Source organism: Polypterus senegalus, chromosome 9, assembly GCF_016835505.1.
Source record: "Polypterus senegalus isolate Bchr_013 chromosome 9, ASM1683550v1, whole genome shotgun sequence".
NCBI lineage: Eukaryota > Metazoa > Chordata > Cladistia > Polypteriformes > Polypteridae > Polypterus > Polypterus senegalus.
Window position 1 is genome coordinate 4,664,848 of NC_053162.1, and position 23,994 is coordinate 4,688,841.

General features: G+C 43.7%; 1 protein-coding gene across 2 annotated transcripts in view; it reads right to left on the bottom strand.

Moving 5' to 3' along the window:
• Positions 1-23,994, bottom strand: part of LOC120535077 (collagen alpha-1(XI) chain-like) — a 456,300-nt gene that overhangs the window by 417,466 nt on the left and 14,840 nt on the right. The gene's annotated exons all lie outside the window — the stretch shown is intronic.

Sequence of the window (23,994 nt, forward strand, 5' to 3'; positions counted from 1 at the left end):
TTTGTTTGCCTAAACAAAAGGCAATGGCAGCGATTTTCAGAAAGACGTGTTTCTAAAAGTAGAAGAGAGTTATCTAGAGGAGGCAGTCTTCTTTCTACTCAGCTGGTAATTTGTGAAGAAAGAAAATGAGCTTTTTTTCATCGTTGTTTTCCTGTCTTTGTTAAATAAACCATGCAGTCAGATGCAGGCGCACTTGAGGTCGGTCTCTCAGATGACTTTCTCATGCGTGTCAGCGTCTGAACGGGGGCACAAACAACGCAAATGAGAAACAGACGGTGGGGGAAAAAAAGGCAGGAGGCGATGGCAAGAACAGAAACACTACCCAGACTGAACGTCTAGGACGTCTGGCAACTCCCCTCTCTGAGTGCCGTGTGATCAGCTGGAGGTGGCTCCAGGTGCAAAAGATCACAAAACAGCTTGAAACCCCTTGGGACCTCTGCTGTCAGCCTGGCATATGAAATAAAAAGCGACCTTCTCAAGAAGGTCAGAAGGTGACGTCCTGTCTCTTCAATGTATTCAGATGCTGCTCTCCAAGCCTGCAGCTCCACACAGTCCAGGAAGATGTTAAAGGCCTGGGGGTACGCAGGGGGACGTGAATTTTGGAAAACGTTAGACAAACATTAGACATGCTGAGCAAAAGTTTAGAGGCGACTGGGCATCACTGGCAGAGACCTTAGACCAGGGGTGTCCAGTTACATTGAAAAAAAGTATAACATGGATTTTGTTCATTCAACGTAAATTTTCTCTTTCAAGCAACTTAAGATTAGTCATTTAATGTTGCAGCTTGAAATATTTGGTTTCAGATCTCAATCAAAGTAAAAAAAAATTTGCTTGTACCAAATTAAGTTATGGTGGAGGGAATAAACGTAAAAATCCTATTTCATTCAGCTTAATATTTTAGGTTGTTCATGTGCTGTGTTTGAGGGGCCGTTTGTATTTTCTTTTGGTCGAACTTCCCAGTTTGACGGCTTTCCAACTGCCAAAAAAGAAGAACAACTTAAAAAATAGATTTACTTCCATAAAAAAAAAAACAAGTGAATTGCACCCAATCACTCTAAATGATTTGCCTCAACTTAAAAATTGTGGGACCAATAAGCTAAAAAGAATTATATTAGTTCAGATTGAAAATATTAAGTGTGAATCATCACTTTTTTTTATTTCAATGTATGGTCCTGGTGGGCCAGCTTTTCATTCTGACCCTTTTCTTAATCAACCAGCAGTTTTCACTGCTAATTAACTCCTTTCCCTTCATTCTAATAGGCCTGTTTTTAAGGATTCAGTCCTCTGAATTGACTTGTTACCTCATTAAATGGCAGCCAACAGATGACCAGCTAAACTGAAACATCAAACTTCAGGCAATTTCACTCCAACCAGCTTCTTAATGAGAAGCCGATATTTAAAGCCGCTATCGAATATCATTATTTGTTGCTGCTCTCATTCTGCCACGGCAAGACTGGTGATTTTCTATATTTTCCAAGACCACCGTCAAGATGTTTTGGTGACCTGAGCAGACCAACATGACCGAGACCTTCACCTTTCCTTATTTTCAGGTTAGCTGATCATGTGGCGGCTTGTTTCGTGTCTCATTGTAGTTTGTCTGCTCATTAAGGAAAAGGAAACAACTGAGGGGTTTGAGTCGCTACAATTAAAACTGAGGCAAAGCAAGTTAATCAGCAGCAAAAAGAGGCTCACTAATTAAGAAGATGGTTAAAATGCAGCCACTGTGGCCCACCAGGACCGGAGTTGGACACCCCAGCCTTAGACCATCCATCCCTCCTACCAGGACAGCTCAACAGAAATGTGTCCACACGGCTGCATTTGCTTTGAAAATGATGCCATCAGATTTGCTCTTTGAAGTGTCTTGACAAAAGTACTACAAAAAAGAAATGGTTGGTCAATTAATGATCTCCATTTACAGCACAGGACCCTTGAATGGTGACTGCCTCTTTTATTGATATTTTAATTTATATAATTCTGAATCTCTAATATATTATTAACAATAAAATCTGAGTTTGAATATATCAGAGGGTACAGACCTATAAATACCTGGGAGTGCAGCTGGATGATAAACTGGACTGGACTACCAATACTGATGATCTGTGTAAGAGAGGACAGAGCTGACTATACTTCATTAGAAGACTGGCGTCCTTCAACATCTGCAATAAGATGATGCAGATGTTCTATCAGATGGTGGTGGCGAGCGCCATCTTCTACGAGGTGGTGTGCTGGGGAGGCAGCATAAAGAAGAAGGACAAACTGGTGAGGATGGCAAGCTCTATTGTGGGCACAGAGCTGGACAGTTTGACATCTGTGGCAGAGTGACGGGCGCTGAGCAGACTCCTGTCAATCATGGAGAATCCACTGCATCCACTGAACAGGATCATCTCCAGACAGAGGAGCAGCTTCAGTGACAGACTTCTATCACCGTCCTGCTCCACTGACAGACTGAGGAGACCCCACACTATGTGACTCGGGGGGTAAACGTTAACATTATACAAAATTATTGTCTGTTATACCTGCATTGTTATCACTCTTTAATTTATTATTGTTCTTTATCAGTATGCTGCTGCTGGAGTATGGGAATTTCCCCTTGTGGATTAATAAAGTATCTATCTATCTATCTATCTATCTATCTATCTATCTATCTATCTATCTATCTATCTATCTATCTATCTATCTATCTATCTATCTATCTATCTATCTATCTATCTATCATATAGTGCCTTTCATATCTATCTATCTATCTATCTATCTATCTATCTATCTATCTATCTATCTATCTATCATATAGTGCCTTTCCTATCTATCAAATACATAATACAGTAACACCTTGGATTGCGAGTAACTTGGTCTGCGAGTGTTTTGCAAGACGAGCAAAAATTTTTGAATAAATTTGAACTTGATAAACGAGCGAGGTCGTGCAATACGAGTACTTTGTCTACGCTTTGCCTGCCGAGTGTCATGTGATCACAACTGAGCCGATGGTTCTTCTCTCTGTGCGGGATTGTGGGTAATCGTCTCCCATGCTCGGCCTCAGTCGTGTATCCGAGCGGATACTGTTTACTACAGCACTGTGACCACCTGTGTGTGCGTAAAGCATTTTTTTATTTTGTGTGTGAGCGATGAATCTGTTTAACGACAATGCGATGTTACATTTCCGCACAATCCTCAAAAAGATGCAAAACCAACTCGTTGGAGAGTCTCCTTGTTAAAGTCGCAAGAAAAGAAAAAGATTCCAGTGAGCCAACAGATAGAGTCAAAGTAAAAAGTATGTGAACCCCTAGGAATTCTCTATATTTGTGTCTAATTCCCATACAAATGGCTGTATCTTCTTGTCCGTCCCAATAATGAACAAACACAGCCTCCTATAATTAAAGATTTTCAGAGAATTTTTGACCGTATTGAATAAATCATTCAAACTGTGAAACTGAATGTTGGAAAAAGTAAGTGAACCCTAAGCCAATGACTTTTTAAAAAGCTCATTGAGGTCCGAATTTAGCACACCTGGAGTCCATTTAATGAAACGAGTTCAGAGATGCGGCCCAGAATGACTTTGATTGATCAAAAACATGATAAAGTTTGAGTTTGAGCTTTCGACAAGAAGCATATCCAGATGGGAGTCACGCCTCGCACAAAAGAGCTGTCTGAAGGGCTGTGATGGAGAATTGTTACATAATCTACATACGGCTGGAAAGGGTGACAAAGTCATCTCAGAGATCTGAGGTATTCATCAGTCTACTGTTAGACGAGTTGTCTATAAATGGAGACCAGTTGGTATTGTAGCTACTCGGCCTAGAAGTGGGCACCCTGCCAAGCAATGAGGTAAAGAAGAACCCTCGAGTGACAGCAAAGGACTTGAAGAAGTCATCAGAACTGGCGAACATCTCTGTTTATGAGTCAACTATACACAAAACATCAAACAAGAAAGGAGTGCATGGCAGGACACCAAGTAGGAAGCCACTGCTGAATGAGCACTTGGACACTCCACAACGGTACTGGGAAAATGTCTTGTGGAGTGATGAAACCAAAAATGAACTATTTGGGAGGAACAAGCAGAACTTCATTTGGTGTAAAAAGGGCACCGCATATCAACATCAAAACATCATCAATACGGTAAAGTATGGTGGAGGAGGGAACTTCAGGATTTGGGCCTGCTTTGCTGCATCAGGGCCTGGACAACTTGCCATCATTGAGGGGAAAATGAATTATCAGTAAATTCTACCAGGATGATGTGAGGGTGTCTGTCTGTCAACTTCAGCTCAGAAGAGGCTGAGCGATGCAACAGGACAACGAGCCAAACATCGCAGCAAATCCACAGCACGATGGCTTCAGCAGAACAAACTCGGCCTTGTGGAGCGGCCCAGTCAGAGCCCTGATCTCAATTCTATGGAAAGACTCGAAGAGAGAGGGCCACACACAGAAGACAACCAAAGAATATGGAAGAGTTAAGGCAGTTCTGCAAGGAAGAATGGGCGAAAATTACCCCCCGTACGATGTGCAGGTCTGATCTGCAGTTACAGGAAACGCCTGCTTGAGGTCATTGCTGCCAAACGAGGGTCAACCAGTTATTCAATCCCAAAGTTCACTTACTTTTTCCACGACCACTGTGAACGTTGAATGCGTTTGTAAAATAAAGACATGAAAGAGTAGAATTGTTTTGTGTGTCATTGGCGTAAGCTCATTGTGTAGATCAGGACCTGGGACTCAGATGAAGATCACATGACTTTATATGACCAATTCATGCAGTAAACCAGATCATTCCAAAGGGTTCACATGCTTTTTACTTTGACTGTAGCAGGGATTCCACTCCAACCCTCACCTGTGTTCATGAGCTATGGGTAGTGACTGAAAGAACGAGATCGCGAATACAAGCGGCTGAAATGAGTTTCCTCCGCAGGGTGTCTGGTCTTTCCCTTAAAGATCGGGTGAGAAGCTCAGTCATCCGCGAGGGGCTCAGAGTAGAGCCGCTGCTCCTCCGCATCGAGAGGAGTCAGATGACGTGGCTCGGGCGTCTGATCAGGATGCCACCTGGACGCCTCCCTGGCGCGGTGTTCCGGGCACGTCTTACTGGGGAAGATCCAGGACACGCTGGAGGGATTATGTCTCTCGGCTGGCCTGGGAACGCCTCGGGATTCCCCCGGATGAGCTAGTAGATGTGGCAGGGGAGAGGGAAGTCTGGGTATCTCTGCTCAAGCTTGCTGCCCCCGTGACCTGATGTCGGATAAGCGGAAGAGGATGGATGGATGGATGGATGGAGGAATGCCGTTAGTTAGAGTGAAAGCCGTCCTAAACAATAACCTTCCTCTCTCTTGTCTCCGTCACACCAGCCACGATTCTTTTCAAAGGTAAAGTGCAGGTTAATTTGTTTTGTGTAATTTTACTTTATTTTTTTGTACTAATACACTTTTATTTCAATATTTTTGGGTTGTGGAACGAATCGTCTGAGTTTCCATTATTTCTTAGGGGGGAAATTCGCTTTGATATACGAGTGCTTTGGATTACAAGCACGTTTCCGGAATGAATTATGTTCGCAAACTAAGGCACCACTGTATGCAAGACTGCACTTATGCGTCTGTGTGGTATGTAAATCAAGCACCATTGAAATTTGCCATAGTTGTCAGCAAAATGTGGCAGACATGGCTAACAGATCATGCTCCCTGTCAGAAAATGGGCTCCTAAATCGACAAGAGGATATGTGCCTGTGCACGGGTATCTGGATTAGGAAGGCCTACAGTGCATCTCTGGTAAGTATGGAGGCAGGGTGGGCCGAGACAGCAAAGCAAAAAGGTCAGAGCCACACCCCTCATCCCGGGCCCACCAATCAGCAACATTCACAAAGAGTTCCACAGCACAAGCCTTGCCAGCCTTTTACTTTAACTGACACAAAAATATTACTGATGTGACACTGGTAGGCAAGCATTTTATTCGAATTTTGGGGAATTAACGTGGATTCATCTCTGGTAATAAGTCCTTTTACAAATGTATACCAGGAAGGACATGAATGGGGACGCTGGAGGTCATGCTAAACCAGAACAGCTGCAGCTATTTATGCTCTTCAGATGTCAGTGCCTGAAACCACAGAGGATTTGGTAGGCAAAGCCTGGGCCTATAAAGACAGACGGAAATGAAAGGCACTATATCTTATATAGTGTGAACGCTGGCCCGGACACACACAGGCGGACAACATATTTTCACCCACACACCGTTTATTTATAATATATACAATGTTCTGTGCACTCACGAACCCCAGTGCCTTCAGCACCGATTCCCCCAAGTCCAGGCCACACAGTCCTGTGCCTCTTTTCTCCTGGCCGCCTCCAGTCCTTCCTCTCGCTCAGTCCTCTTCCACCCGACTTCCGCCTCTGACTGAAGGGATGTGGCCCCTTATATAATGCTCCCGGATGAGCCCCAGGTGTTCCCGGCATTCCCTCCTTAGCCACGCCCCAGCGTGGCGGAAGTGTCAGCTGTCCTCCTGGCAGCTCTCCGGGCGCCACATAAAGTGTTCCCCCCAGCACTTCCTGGTGTGGCGGAAGTGCTGGGCTCCAGGGACAATTAGGCACTGGGGCGCCGCCTGGCGGTGGCCACGGGTCCCTAAAGGGCTGGGCTTCAAAGCCCCCTACCCGAGGCCTCCTGGATAACCAGGATGGACGCCCCTCTCGGTCTGGAGGAGGCCCATGCCCTCCTCTGGTCCTCCAAGGCGTCCCGGCCGGGCTCCAGCCCCGGCCAAGGACCACACGGGATAAACCGGCATTGGGGCGCCGCCTGGCGGTGGCCACGGGCCCCTACAGGGCTGGGCTTCCAAGCCCTCCACCCGTGGTCCCCAACAGAACCAGGACGGACGCCCCCTCGCAGTCTGGAGGAGGCACAAGCCCTCCTCTCGTCCTCCTGGGCGTCCCAGCCGGGCTCCAGCCCCAGCCGGGGACCACAATAGTTAAAGAGACAGACATATTTAAAAAGACCCACAGTATGTAAAACAGGCAAATCGATTGCTAGTAAAGTTTCCATATTATTGCTTCAAACTTAAAGCAGCGTCTAACTCACTCCTTCTCCAACGCATGAACACCCACCTCACTAAAGTTTCCCAAAGTTAATAAATAGAGAGAAATATGGGGAAGCCACTATATGATTGATAGCTGTCACATACGTGCGAGTAGGAGGACGTTGTATGGACCAAGTCATGGCAAGTCAAGTTGAGGAGCATACACTGGTACAGCGTGTTGCAGCGCCCACTACAAGACGAAACAACTTAGGATCCCGGTTGGCAACCCTCAAGGCATTCACGCAGTCCAGTCCCACCCGCCGGAAATGACCCTCTATCCGCCGCAGCCAGGTGTTACGTGGGCGACCCCTTGGCCTGGTCCAGCCACTCGGGTCCCCAACAATGCCGGATCAACGTGCCACACGGCCATAGTGCCGTAACTGCCGCTCCCTCACAATGCAGGTCATGTGCCTCATTCGGGACTCCACGTACCCAAAGATTTTCCGGAGAGACACAGTACCAAAGGAGTTCAGTCTTCGTCTCAGGTCACTGGATAGCGCCCACGTTTCACAAAAAGGGATCACCAGGACTCTACATTAAAGACTTGGACCTTCGTCCTTTTGCTTAGATATCGGGAACACCACACACCCCTTTCCAGCAACCTTATGACCCCGCATGTTCTCCCAATCCATCTGCTGACTTCATAGGAAGAGTCACCAGAGTCACATGAATGTCACTGAAAGTAAGTAAACCTCTCAATGACGAGGTCGACACTCTCTCCTCAGACAGACACAGTGCTGATGGCCGTGCCTAAGAGGTCATTAAAGGCCTGGATTTTGGTTTTTATTAGGACACTTGCAAACCCAGACACTCAGAACCCTCACTCAGTCTCTCGAGCGCCCCGATCAGAGCCTCCATTGACTCCATGAAGATCACAGCGTCATCAGAAAAGTCAAGATCCGTGAATCTCTCTTCACCAACAGATAATAATAAGAAGAAATTGTATTTATATAGCGCCTTTCCCATGCTCAAGGCACTTCACAGGGTTTAAGAGAGAACTGCAGGGTATACAGTATATAGCATTGTACTAAACCAGATAAATAAATACATAAATAAAGGAGAGTAGATAGATAAGATAGATAGACAGATACTTTATTAATCCCAAGGGGAAATTCACAAAGATTCACAAAGTAAGATAGTAAATTCAGAGAAAAGCCTAACAGACAACATAACTGATGGTCTAGCACACACACACACACAGACAGGTGTCATACCCGGATGGAGGTGGTACCCAGCCGGGGCGCCTGAGAAGACAGGAGGAGGGCTTGTGCCTCCTCCAGACCTCGAGGGGGTGACTGCCCTGGAGGCCTCGGGTAAAGAGCTGGGAAGTTCGACCCTGTAGGGACCCATGGTTACTGCCAGGGGGACCCCAATACTATGAAGACCCTAGACCTCAGCACTTCAGCCACACCAGGAAGTGCTGGGGGTAAAAGAAAATGGGGACACCTGGAGTGCTTCCGGGGAGACAGCCGGCGCTTCTGCCACACTGGGGCGTGTCGGTGGGAGATTGCCGGGAACACACCTGGAGCACATCTGGGGGCTTATTTAAAGGGGCCGCCTCCCTGCAGAAGGGACAAGAGTCGGGTGGAAGAGTGACAAGGTCTTTGGAGGAGGCAGGAGACGGCTTGAAGAAGAGAAGAAGAGAGAGAGAGAAGGCATTGATTGGCCTGGACTGAGGGGTATTGGGGCTTATGAGCACGGACTTGTGTAAATAGAAATGAAAAATAAAAGTGTGCTTGGTGACATGAGCGTGTAAGCCTGTCTGTGTCCGGGCAATGTTCACACAGGATACATGAGCATCTTAACAGAGAGGTAAACAGAAAGAAAGGGTAGAATGTTAAGTTAAGTTAAGTTAAAAGCCTTCCTGAACAGATGAGTTTTGAGTTGTTTTTTAAAAAAAAGAATTCATGGAGTCAGCTGATTTGTTTGTTTATCATGTAATCATAGTATACTGTCTCATTGAATGTCGTTATGTTCCGTGTTCTTTGCGGGTAGAGCCCTTGTAGGTGGGACTACCCTAACGTCACCACTCCTAGGCCCTCCGTTCATCTACATAGGTAAGCTGAGAAGGCTCAGGAGTGGGGATCATTCGTATAGTGGAGTTTGTGTTTCTTGTTACTTGATTTCTCTGTAATTCTTTCTTTGGGTTAAGGGTTTTGCTTTTCGGATTTCTTAGTGGGACTTTGTTTGCTTAGGATTGCCTATTAGCCAACTTCTTTGTGCCTCCTTTTACGTTTTCTTGGTTTATTTTTGTTTTATTATTTTTAATTTTTTTGCTATATTTGTGAATAAATCTTTTATTTATTAAGATTCTTTGTGCGACTCCTATTAAAGCTAAGAGTTTAAGGTTATCCTTCCTCTTTTGAACTTTCATTTTATTTTGGGACTATTATAGTTGTTTTTGCCAGCTGTCCATTCTTGGTTCTGCTCTGGCTAAAGCTAGCAGGTAGCGTTAGGGCCCTTGCTGTCGTCAAGATTGTTGTGCAGACCAGGTAAGGCTCCTGGTCTGTTTCTTAGCTTGTTTTGGAGCCTTCACTCCCATATCATGACACGTAAATAGTAGAAATAAAATGTTAGCCAAAATCAGCTTTTCAGAACAAGGTCAAATGGAATGTAAACAATAGAAATGTGATCTGAAGGATCCAAAACACTAAATTGATTTCGGTAGGTCATTCCAGAGACGCCTAACCCTAATCCAGATGCCCCACAGCCGCTGGACCCCACGAAAAGGTCGTTGTATGGAACAAAAGCAAAGTTAATTCCATGCCAGGCCAGGGGGTGGCGGGGTGCACTAAATCTCTTCCTGTTGTCTCTATGGACCAGCAACGGGAAAACCTGTCTGACTCAGAGCTGTTGACGTCACTTCCGGCACCCAGGATGGTGTCACTTCCGGTTCCGGCACTCAGAAGAGTGTCATTTCCGGAGCACAGACTGATGTCAGAAGAACACCACTTCTGGTCCCCCCCTTCGTCACTTCATTTCCGGTCGGATCCCTTAAAGCCACCGTCTTTGCAAACCCTCACCAGTTCTGTTTTGGACTCAGTCTTGTGGACATCTCTGTTCCTTTTAAAGCATTTTTGAGGCCAGGGAAATTAAATGGGTGGCTGCCCCAAACCTTTATGAGTGTGCCGAGTCTGATCCTTTTCACATAGCAAAGAAAAGCAGTGAGTCGTTATCAGCATTTTATGGGCTGAAGGTGTAGTAGGAGCAGAAACCCACAGAAGGCTTACTGCACAATATGGAGTTTTACCACGGCAGAGTGTTTACAAATGGATTGAGAAGTTCATAAAGGGCCAGACAAGTGTTAGGCACAAAGAAGGAGCAGGGTGCCCATCCATATCCAGTGTCGACAACAACATGGAGTAAAGTCTGTACTGTCATTCTGAAGAGCCAATAAGGATTTCGGCTTCTGGAACACCTTCAGCCCCATAAAAAATTATATCATCGCTTACTACTATCCTTTGGTGCAAACAGAGAGTTTTCTTGGTTATCGCTACAAAACACACAGGGCAAAGTAGCATCAAAAATTTTTGGGAGAAGTATTCCTGAATGTTTTTCAGTCCCTCATGCTGCCTCACCTCCCATCTCAGTAAGTAAAAGTACTTTTCAGGACTCTGACACATCTCCGTGAACAAAGACCAGATGGGTGTGCACGCACATAATTAGGACAATCCATGGAAAACACCACAATATGTTATTTTCATGGAAAAAGTGCTCTCTCGGAGCAGGTGGCTTTTTCAGACTAAGCCTGTCATTACAGGGACATTTTATCCATACATGAAAAAAAAAAGCAAAAGTTTGGCTGCTTCCTGCAGAACCTCTAAGCTTTATGTCGTCCTCTCTCTAATTAGTGCCGATGCCTAATGAAAAGCCAGAGTAGAAGGATTCCAGGCAAAGTATTCATTTCACAAAGGGAAGGTGGTGCCACCAAAGACACCTGATAATTTGTCTGAATCGTTTTGTTTCCTTCCAGCCGCTCAGAAGCTGTGGTTCTTCCACTGGCTCAGACCAGCAGGCTTACTGAAGCTTTGGCAATCGGCGTGAGTACTTGAATAATTCGCCATTCTCAAAGCCTCGCAGATAGAAAAGACAGCTGAGAAAGTTGTCAGGGAGCTCCAATATCCATCCACCCATCCATTCTCTTCCGCTTATCCAAGATTGGATCAGAGATGCCCAGACTTCCCTCTCCTCTGCCACTTCTTCTAGCTCTTCCGGGGGAATCGCGAGGTGTTCCCGGGCCATCCGAGAGACATAGTCCCTCCAGCGTGTCCTGGGTCTTCCCCGGGGCCTCCTCCCGGTTAGACATGCTCGAAACACCTCAACAGGGAGGCGTCCTGGAAGCATCCTGATCAGATGCCCGAGCCACCTTATCTGATTCCTCTCGATGCGGAGGAGCAGCGGCTCTACTCTGAGCTTCTCACCCTATCTTTAAGGGAAAGCCCAGACACCCTGCGGAGGAAACTCATTTCAGCCGATTGTATTCGCGATCTCGCTCCTTCGGTCACTACCCACAGCTCATGACCATAGGTGAGGGTAGGAACGTAGATCGACTGGCAAATTGAGAAGTTTGCCTTATGGCTCAGCTCCTGTTTCACCACGACAGACTGATGCATCACTGTGGACACCGCACCAATCCGCCTGTTGATCTCCCGCTCCATTCATCCCTCACTTGTGAACAAGACCCCGAGATACTTGAACTCCTCCACTTGAGGCAGGATCTCACTCCCAACCCTGAGAGGGCACTCCACCCTTTTCCAGCTGAGGACCATGGTCTCAGATGTGGAGGTGCTGGTTCCCATCCCAGCCGGCTGCTTTACCGAACCAGTGAGAGCTGAAGATCACGGCCTGATGAAGCAAACAGGACAACATCATCTGCAAAAAGCAGTGACCCAATCCTGAGACCACCAAACCGGACCCCCTCACCGCCCTGGCTGGGCCTAGAAATTCTGTCCAATAATCCCTTTAAAATGTACTGTGTTCTTCCGATCTAGGCTGCCCATACCTCATTATACTTCGCACTTTTTTGACTTCTTTTATAACCCCATGAAATGCGACAGATGAGCCTCTTTAACACTACAGGTTGCCAACATGGAAAAGATGGCCTTGTCGTATTTTATTTTAGTCTCTCTCTTTTTGGTCCACATGGACATTAAACTTTTCTAGAAATTTCTTTCTGCTGTCGTATCAGTTTTAGGTCAGTCAGTCAGTCATTGTCCAACCCACTATATCCTAACACAAGGCCACCGGGGTCTGCTGGAGCCAATCCCAGCCAACACAGGGTGCAAGGCAGGAACAAACCCCAGGCGGGGTGCCAGCCCACCGCAGTTAGTTTTAGGTAACCTGACAAAATGGTGTTCACTTCTGAGCTCTGCATAAAATGCCCCCTTAATACAACTGACACAACAGGATCAGAGCGTCAATCAGTGGCCTGCAGAGTACTTAATGGTTGCCCCTCCAAAGCAGACGGGAGAAGCTCTGGCACCCCGCAGCGCTAAACTACATTTAGCAGACTGGATAAAGGATAGATGGATCTTCCATGTGTGGCAAGCAGCCACAGAAGGACCGAAGGAGGGATTATGCCTCCTCTGGACCATGAGAGTGCAGCCACCCCGGTTGGCACGGGGACCACGGGAACAGAGCATAGAAGCTCAACCCTATAGGGGCCCGTGGTCACCGCCAGGGGGCGCCCGGATGCCTAAGGAGCCCTGGCCTTCCGCGTGTGGCGGAAGTGCTGAGGGGAAGAAGACCAGGGATACCCGGAGTGCTTTTGGGTGCACAGCCGGTACTTCTGCCACACCTGGGGGGGCTGGCAGAAGGGTATCGGACGGCACCTGGAGCCAGGTGAGGATAAAAGAGGCCCCCGGCTGGAGTCGGGTGGAAGAGGATGGAGCTCGGAGGAGAGGAGTGGAGGCGGTCAGGAGAAGAGAAAGGCATTGTGTTGAGGGCCTGGACTGAGGGTGATTGGTGCTGCGGCACTGGGTGGTGTGCTTCACTTTATTTTAAACAGTAGTATAAATAAACGTGTGTGCTGCTTAAAACGATGTCTACCTGTCTGTGTCCGGGCTGTTCCCCACACATGAAAAAACGCAACCTGAAGCTTTTATCAAGCGGAGCAGACCCCCTGAGTTTAAAGGGGACAAGCAGTTTGACCGTGGCAGTCGAAGTGAGATTTCGGAAAGGCAGCCTGGTGCCACCCACAACATGGCTACCTGGACAACCAAGCCTTCTCTATCTTCTAACCCTTTTCCATAATTGTATTATTTTTATTCCCACATCATGTTAGTTTTATTAGTTTCTACGCTGGCTTTGTGTGTGTCTGTATTTGTGGGTGTCTGACTGAGGTGCCCCTGAACTTTTGTCTATAATAATACCTGATTCCATGTATAGAGTGTTTTTCTAGCTTCTCAAAGCACTTTATGTAGACAGTAGGGAATCAATTCAGTTTAGCTAGAACACCAAGAAACCCTCACTCTTTTCACAGATACCCCGGGATATTTTATGTGCACAAAGAGTCAGGACATCATTTTTGTATCTCACACGAAGGACGTTGCTATATTTTCAGCACAGCGTCCCCATCACTGCACTGGGGCACTGGGAAATTACCTGTATGTGATTACTAGCTGGGTAAGCCCATGTCCTAGAAACTATTGAAATTGTCAGAAGATAAATTGAAATGTAGAGATGTCAGGTAATTGAAAGGAACTACTCGGGGCACCTCTCTCCTCGGAGGAATCATTTTGCCGACATGCATTAGCGGCAGGAGGTAAAGTAAAAGGGATACCGTTTTGCAGATGTTAGCTCCTAAGCGACTTTGTCTTTCTTCTGAGGTTTCATTTTGCTGATGTGCTCACCTCGCTTGTGTTATTAGCGGCTAAACAAGTTTTCTGTTTCCTCACCCCGACTCCACCTCTCACTTCCGGACTGGACAGACAGACAGACACACTTCCACGCGTAGACATTTATATACAAGATACTACATCATAGGTTAGTTAAATTCAGACACCATAATCTAATTTCTATCTTCACATGCTATTATGACAGTTATCTTGTCACCATCAGCATAAGCTACCTTTTACACTCCTGGGTTAAATAGAGAGATGCCCACCTCACATGATATATACAGATGTTACTTTTTTTTTTTTGTTTTTAATCTTGTGTTTTCCTGGAGAATGAGGATAAAAACACTTATGATATAATACAAGCCAATGATGGATGATACTTTACAAAGAGTATTAAAAACATCCATCGGAAAAACATATTTGCATAATTCACATGCCAGTAATCCAGTTGCTTACTTATAACACTCAAAACACAGCATTTCTTGCTAAAAATATTGTTACTTATTGATACTTTCATAAATTATAGCACACATACAGTAAACAGTTAAACACATTTGTATAATACTGAGCTTTTGAAATGAAGGTCCTCCTCTCCTCCTCATTCATTGGTCAAGAGACTTGCCTTCCTAAAATGGCAACCCACAGCAACAACCTCAAGTCTAATATTCAAAACTTATAAAAGTAAAGACAGAGGCAGTAAACCTAGAGATCAGAAAATCAATACTTGGAATAAATAATGCACTCTGCGATTGTCAACGAACCGCTGAAGTATCCGCTCTTAGCTTCAAAATATAAAAGCGGAGGACGCTCCTTCAAAAATGATGTCAGGGTGGCCCATCTCTTCGGGTTCCAGCCACAAAACATAAGTAATGCCTCCAAAGATCATGGAAGAACAAAATTTACCAAGTAAATAATTCAAGAAAATATAGTAAGTATAGAATATATATAAGTATAGAAGAAAACGATTTTACATGCAAGCAAATCAGAAACAGAAATAACAGAAGATGGGAACCTAATAAACATTGAAAATATTAAAGATACAAGAAATAAACGTAATGTGGGGCAAACACTCTGGATGAACTATAACAATAGTAAAAGACTAAGATTCACAAATACTATCTATACTAATAAAAGGCAAAGCCCTCACTGACTGACTGACTGACTGACTGACTGACTGACTGACTGACTCATCACTAATTCTCCAGCTTCCCGTGTAGGTAGAAGGCTGACATTTCGCAGGCTCATTCCTTACAGCTTACTTACAAAAGTTGGGCAGGTTTCATTTTGAAATTCTATGCGTAACAGTCATAACTGGAACCTATTTTTTCATCCATATACTATAATAGACGTCTGCTCGATGCCTGTGGGAGGCGGAGTTACGCCTCCCACGTAATTTAGTGCCTGCCCATATAAGGCCGTCCATCAGCCGCAATCCAATAGAAACACTGCCGCTAAATATTCATGGGTGAAGGTCTGTGCTTATGCAGATGAAGATGAGATGGTCAGGGTGGTGTTTGGCACAAACTCAGCGAAACTGCGAGAGAAACTTTTAAGTGCCGGGTCTTAACTAACATTAAATACAGCCGTGGACATCACACAAGATGGCACCAGCACAGCTGGAAACCTTCGATGCATGTACACCGAGCGGCTCACGTGAACTGACGCAGTGCACAGCCACAAAGCAACAGTTCCAAAGAGTGCTGAACAAAAACCGAATTACACAACTGAGAAGGCAGCAAAAAAATATGAAGTGTCTGACACATACAAACATATTCATAAGTGCAACTACTGCGGAAACAAAGCACACGCTGGAAAAAGTGAATGTCCCGCTAAAGGAAGACAGTGTAAAAAAAAAAACCTGTGCATGCAGTGTGTCAGGTCTCAGATAAAGAGGAAGACGAGCTGTTTATTGATGCAGTAAGAAACGAATCGATAAATGAAACCTGTCATCTTTACAACGATTGACAAACACGGAATGTAACTTGAACACAACACATCCTACAAATACGAACCTGATTGAAAGAAATAATGATAATCAAATCCTTGATGACAGCAACACTCAGTAACACTCGCAAAACAATTACATTGACAATCAGGTTACGTTATTTTCAAAATGTTTCCTTTTCTTTTTCATTACTTCTTTAACACACTATTTCTCTGCTGAGAAGCGCGGGTATTTTGCTAGTAATGAATAAAAGGCCTGAAGCAATACAAAGACCAAAATACTGATAATACAAAATGAAGGAAAAGGCCAAACATTACAAATCATACAATGAAAAAATATTATAATTAAGAAAAGGCCAAGTAATACTAAAATGGCAAAGATTGAAAACTATTATAATACGGAGAAGTCAAAGCAAGACAAAATGGCCAAGATACAAATCACTACAATGACAAAAGACCACATCAGACTAAATGGCCATACTTTGCTATACTATGCTATAATATGTTATGCTATACTGCACTGAACTATACTGTACTATACTATACTATACAATACCGCACTGCTCTGTAATGTACTGTACTGTACTGTACTATACTATACTATACTGCTCTGTAATATACAGTACTACACTATACTATACTATACCATACTATACTATATTATACTATACTATACTATACTGCACTGCTCTGTAATGTACTGTACTGTACTATACTATACTATACTGCACTGCTCTGTAATGTACTGTACTATACTATACCTCACTGCTCTGCAATGTACTGTACTATACTGTACTATACTATACCAAACTGCTCTGTAATGTACTGTACTAAACTATACTATACTATACTATACTATACTATACCAAACTGCTCTGTAATGTACTGTACTGTACTGTACTATACTATACTATACTATATCGCACTACTCTGTAATGTACTATACTATATTATACTATACTATACTATACTATGCTATACTATACTATACTATACTATACCGCACTGCTCTGTAATGTACTGTACTGTACTGTACTATACTATACTATACCGCACTTCTCTGTACTATACTATACTATACTATACTATACTATACTATACTATACCTCACTTCTCTGTAATGTACTGTACTATACTATACTATACTATACTATAAAGAGGAAAAAGCCAAGCTAAACATAAAACAAAATTGCAAAATTATAAAAGAGAGGAAAATTCTAAGCCATACAAAAGTCAACATACACAAATCGTGAAAAAAGGCCAAAAAATACTAAACAGCCAAGACAAGCAGTATGGTGCAGTAGTTAAGGTGTTGGACTTCAAACCCTGTGGTTGTAGGTTCAGATCCCTCTACTGACACCACTGTGAGACCCTGATCAAGTCACTTCACCTGCCTGGGCTCCAACTGGACAAAAAAGAATGGAATCAGTTGTATCTCAATTATATTTTGGGATATCATCTACTGTTGAATTCTGCTCCGTACTTGTAATATTTTTATTTTACTGTTGTATTGAGGATGACTTGTGTTCTGTTCTGTGTATTTTGTTGTATTGACCCCCTTTTATTGACACTCACTGTATGCCCAACCTACATGGAAAGGGGTCTCTCTTTGAATTGCCTTTCCCAAGGTTTCTCCTATTTTTTCCCTACAAGGGCTGGGAGTTTTTCCTTGTCTTCTTAGAGAGTCAAGGCACTGGGGGGTTGTCAAAAGGCAGGACCTCTTAAAGCCCATTGTGGCATTTCTTGTGTGATTTTGGGCTACACAAAAATAAATTGCATTGTATTGTATTGTTGTGGTCTTGCTACACATCAGCAATGCGCTCCAACATTAAATCTTTCAAAAATATTAAAATGTGGATGACGCCATGCAAAACAACGAGGCCAAGAGTCCAAATACTATAACAAAGAAAAGCCCAAGTAATACTAAACAGCCAAGACTCAAAATAACTTAATGAGAAAAAAGCTGAAAAGCAAAACAAAAGCCAAAATACCAATCATTAAATCTTGATGAAAAGGCTATGCAATATCAAAGTCACGAACAAAAAAAATACCTTAATAATAAAAAGGCCATGTAACAGTAAAGGGCTAAGAGTCAAAAAATGCTAAAATAAATAAAAGAAGCAGCCAGCCTCTCCGAGTGAGGACATGAAACAGAGAGGTGCGGGATGCGGAGTGATTTTTCACTGATCTGCATTATCAAGGACAGCCAAAATAAATCAATGGACCGGGAGATAAATCATAACACTGAATGCACTCAGGTGATCAGCACCAGAGAAGGACTAAAGTTTAGGACCAAATTTAAAGGTCAGATTAAGAGTTGTTAATTATTCTTAATCTCAAACCACACCGAAATGGAAGACAAATCTTCAAATAAAGACCCATGTTGGTGATTTTCTGCATTGTGACTTTTGGGAACCCGTTACTGTGTAACACATCCGGACCACCAAATCATTGTGCCCATGCTAAAATAAGAAGACAGCACAGCAGAATGAAAACATCCATCCATTATCCAACCCGCTATATCCTAACTACAGGGTCATAGGGGGTCTGCTGGAGCCAATCCCAGACAATACAGGGCGCAAGGCAGGAAACAAACCCCGGGCAGGGTGCCAGCCCACCGCAGGGCACACACACACACACTAGGGACAATTTAGGATCGCCAATGCACCAAACCTGCATGTCTTTGGACTGTGGGAGGAAACCCACGCAGACACGGGGAGAACATGCAAACTCCACGGAGGGAGGACCCGGGAAGCGAACCCACCTTACTGCGAGGCAGCAGCGCTACCCACTGCGCCACCATGAAATGAAAACATAATGATAACAAATGTCTACATAAGTTCAGAGACCAAATGTTACAAAGATAATCATACAGAAAGAAATCCTGACATTCCAATCCACTGAAAACACTAAATACTTCCAGAAGAAAATGTGTTTCTGCATCGTAATGTGATCTCCCTTTGGCATTCAGACCCTTTGCCTGTCCGTGACCTCATGTGTGCTCTGTCCTTGACTTACAGGAACCTTGAAGACAGAAAGACTTTTTTTTAGAGTTAGGACCCCTGTGTCTTAATGTTTTAACTATGCGGTTGTGTTAGATCTCTGCTTTGTTAATTTACTTCCCTCAAGTCGGAGTTTGAAATGATATCCTTAGGAAGACTTCGTTTCAGCCCTGCCCCTTGTAGTTTTCTTTTTCTGTGCTAGTATCGCGTCTTTGTCTGTTCCTACCGCTTTAGGATCATGAGGGCTTGTCTCTGTGTGAATCTCAGCTGCATTTCAGGTTAGGGCTTTGAGCCGTGTAAGGCGCTTCTGTCTTCTCTTCTGGACTTCTTTCCTCTTATAGACCACTGACTCTGTAATTCAGGATGAGGCCTTGGTTTTCAATTGGTGTTAAGCCTTTTACTCTAACTTTCAGGATAAGACCTTCTGTCTTGGTGTAGGTCTCTAACTCTGGCTTTCAGGATCACTCTTCTTTGATTATGTAGACCTCTGAGGCTGTTTCCAGGATGAGGCCTGCTATTCCTCCTATAATTTTCTGGGTAAAGCCTTTGGTGTAGGCCTCTGACTCTGTAACTCAGGTTAAGGCTCTTTTTCTGATCCGGTAGATCCCTGTCTCTTACAGAATAAGGTCTTTTCTGGTGGAGGCCTCTAGCTCTGTGTTTTAAGATAAGGCCCTTAACTTTAGGGTTAGGTTTCTAGGTTTAGGGTTAGCTTTAGGCTAGGGGTCCCTTGGCTAAGATGTTGGTGTCTCTTTCTCAGGATAAGACTCTTTTTGTAATCTGGTAGATCCCTGGCTCTTACAGAATAATGTACTTTCCGGTGGAGTATTCAATTTCTGTGTTTTATGATTAGGGTCAAGTTTCTACGATTAGGGTTAGCCTCAGGTTAAGGGTCCTTCGCTTAAGATGTTGGTGTTAACTTCTGACTCCGTTTCTCAGGATAAGGCTCTTTTTTGTGATCGGGTAGACCCCTTGCTCATACAGAATAAGGTCTTTTGTGGTGGAGGCCTGTTTTTTAGGATAAGGCCCTTAACTTTAGGTTTGGGTTTCTAATCTTAGGGTTAGCTTTAGGCCTTAAATTCTTCAGTTAAGCTGTTGGTGTCCACCTCTGACTCTCTTTCTCAGGATAAGGCTTTTTTTGTGATGCAATAGATCCCTGGCTCATACAGAAAAACGTCTTTTCTGGTGGAGTATTCCATCTCTGTGCTTTATAATAAGGCTCTTAACTTTATGGTTACATTTCTAGGATTAGGGTTAGCCTCAGGTAAAGGGTCCCTCGCGTAAGCTGTTGGTGTTCTCATCTGACTCTAATTCTCAGGATAAGGCTCTTTTTTGTGATCTGGTAGACCCCTGGCTGTTACAGAATAAGGTCTTTTCTGGTGGAGGCCTCTAGCTCTGTGTTTTAGGATAAGGCCCTTAACTTTAGGGTTATGTTTCCAGGCTTAAGGTTAGCTTTAGGCTAGGGGTCCCTTGGCTAAGATGTTGGTGTCTCTTTCTCAGGATAAGACTCTTTTTGTAATCTGATAGATCCCTAGCTATTACAGAATAATGTATTTTCCGGTCAAGAATTCCATTTCTGTGTTTTATGATTAGGGTCAAGTTTCTAGGATTAGGGTTAGCCTCAGGTTAAGGGTCCTTCACTTAAGATGTTGGTGTTAACTTCTGACTCCGTTTCTCAGGATAAGGCTCTTTTTTGTGATCTGGTAGACCCCTGGCTCATACAGAATAAGGTCTTTTGTGGTGGAGGCCTGTGTTTTAGGATAAGGCCCTTAACTTTAGGTTTGGGTTTCTAATCTTAGGGTTAGCTTTAGGCTAGGAGTTCTTCAGTTAAGCTGTTGGTGTCCACCTCTCACTCTCTTTCTCAGAATAAGGCTGTTTTTTGAAATGCAGTGGATCCCTGGCTCATACAGAATAACGTCTTTTCTGGTGGAGTATTCCATCTCTGTGCGTTTTATATTAAGGCTCTTAACTTTATGTATTAGGGTTAGCCTTAGGTTAAGGGTCCCTTGGTTAAGCTGTTGGTGTCCACCTCTAACTCTGTTTTTTTTTTAAGATTAAGGCTTTTTGTAATCCAGTAGATCCCTGGCTTTTACAGGACAAGGTATTTTCTGGTGGAAGCCTCTAGCTCTGTGTTTAGTACATGAAACTCAGTAAATGTGATTGTAATGACCTTATAAACCTTATGCATGGGAAAGACCCTATATGAATCAACTTAATAATAATAATAATAATAATAATCCATCCATCCATCCATTTTCCAACCCGCTGAATCCAAACACAGGGTCATGGGGGTCTGCTGGAGCCAATCCCAGCCAACACAGGGCACAAGGCAGGACACTGCAGGACACACACAAACACATTAAGCACACACTAGGGACAATTTAGAATCGCCAGTCCACCTAACTGGCTTGTCTTTGGTCTTTGGGTGGAAACCCACGCAGACACGGGGAGAACATACAAACTCCACGCAGGGAGGACCTGGGAAGCGAACCCTGGGTCTCCTAACTGCGAGGCAGCAGCGCCACCGTGTTGCCCTAATAATAATAATAATAATAATCCATCCATCCATCTTCTAACCCGCTGAATCCGAATACAGGGTCACGGGGGTCTGCTGGAGCCAATCCCAGCCAACACAGGGCACAAGGCAGGAACCAATCCTGGGCAGGGTGCCAACCCACCGCAGTAATAATAATAATAATAATAATAATCTGAATAATAATAATGTAATCTGAATTTTAAATCACATATTAATCAGATCATTAGGACAGCATTTTTTCACTTAAGAAACATAAGTAAAGTTAGACCTCTTTTATCACTGAAAGATGCTGAGAAATTAATTCACGCGTTTGTTTTCAGTCGACTAGATTACTGTAACGCACTCCTCTCAGGACTACCCAAAAAAGATATAAATCGTTTGCAACTAGTGCAGAATGCAGCTGCTAGAATCCTAACTAGGAAAAGAAAATCAGAACACATCTCTCCAGTTTTGATGTCACTACACTGGTTACCTGTGTCATTCAGAATTGACTTTAAAATTCTGCTTATGGTTTATAAAGCCTTAAATAATCTCGCCCCATCTTATATATCGGAATGTCTGACACCTTATATTCCAAATCGTAACCTCAGATCCTCAAATGAGTGTCTCCTTAGAATTCCAAGAACAAAACTTAAAAGAAGTGGTGAGGCGGCCTTCTGCTGTTATGCACCTAAAATCTGGAATAGCCTGCCAATAGGAATTCGCCAGGCTGATACAGTAGAGCACTTTAAAACACTGCTGAAAACACATTACTTTAACATGGCCTTTTTATAACTTCATTTTAATCGTAATTTAACCTAATCCTGATACTCTGTATGTTCAATTCATCATAACAACTATTCATGGTGGCTCTAAAATCGGTACTGACCCCTACTCTCTTTTCTGTTTCTTTTCCGGTTTCTTTGTGGTGGTGGCCTGCGCCACCTCCACCTACTCAAAGCTTCATGATGCTCCAACAATGATGGACGGATTAAAAGGAAGAAGTCTACGTGACCATCATCATCATCAAGCCCTTCTGTGAGAACCCTAAATCCAAAGAGGACTGTTTCATTTATGTTAGGTAGAATGCCCAGAGGGGACTGGGCGGTATCATGGTCTGGAATCCCTACAGATTTTATTTTTTCTCCAGCCGTCTGGAGTTTTTGTTTTTCTGTCCCCTGGCCATTGAACCTTACTCTTACTCGATGTTAATGTTGATTTATTTTTTATAATTATGTCTTTCATTTTTCTATTCTTTAATATGTAAAGCACTTTGAGCTACTGTTTGTATGAAAATGTGCTATATAAATAAATGTTGTTGTTGTTGTTGTAATAATAGTTATTATTATTATTATTATTATTATTATTATTATTATTATTATTATGGGCGGAATGGTGGCGCAGTGTGTAGCGCTGCTGCCTCGCAGTTAGAAGACCTGGGTTTGCTTTCTGGGTCCTCCCTCCCTGCGTGGAGTTTGCATGTTCTCCCCGTGTCTGTGTGGGTTTCCTCCCACAGTCCAAAGACATGCCGGTTTAGTGCATTGGCGGTCCTAAATTGTCCCTTGTGTGTGTTTGGTCTCTGTGTGTGTGTGTACCCTGCCTAGGGTTTGTTTCCTGCCTTGCACCCTTTGTTGGCTGGGATTGGCTCCAGCAGACCACCGTGACCCTGTAGTTTAGGATATAGCAGGCTGGATAATTGATGGTTGGATTATTATTATTATTATTATTATTATTATTATTATTATTATTAATTTCATTTTTCAGTTATAATTTTTCTTTTTTCTCTCAGTCAGAGTCACATGAGGGGAGCCCCTTTGCCACACACAGTTTTATCTTAAATGGCACTTAGAAGTGGTAACTTATCTTAAGTGTTCATCAGGCTGTTCTGCTTGTGACTATGAAGCCCCCCCATATAAACAGAAAACAATTTTTAAAAGTTTTTGCCCATTGCTAAAGTATAAACTTTCATAATGTCATTAGAAACTGTCACTCTATGTCCAGTTTTCATGCCAGTGCATTCATACTGACGGATCCTTTGTTTCTTTGTAATTCACTTCACTTCATTTTTTTCACGCTGCACTCCAAGCCAAAGGGCATAGCTGTGAACTAAAATGGCCAATTATAGGTTTATAGGGTCATTACAGTCATGTGTACAGAGTACAGTGAAATTCTTCATTTCATGTCCTACTCAACATGCAACATTTCAATTACTTTTGCAGATTGGCTGAACTGTAAACGTCTGATTGTTAAATGGGGTGTCTAACTCCTTCCTTAAGGTCTGAGGCGACTTGTGGTCTCGTTTTAACAGGAATTGAAAGCCGGAGGAGGAGGAGGAGGAGGACGGTGATCAACTACATAAAAGACATGCAACTAATGTACAATAATAGAAGTACCATAATGGAAAATGTTCTTAAAACTCCACCCCACCCTATGGAGAACATGACCCCCGAAGAAAGATGGAGCGCCACGCTGCACGCATTACTGCTCCTCGCCACTGATTACACCAGGTGGATTCAATTAGAGAAATGCCTCAGCCAACCCTTAGAGGTAATCGAGGGGGGGGCGGGCTGGTTTGGGGGGTCTGCTAGGAGGTTGGGTTTTCAAAGTGAGACCATCTTGAGGGAAGGAGCATGCGCATTATTGAAAACAGAGGAGTGA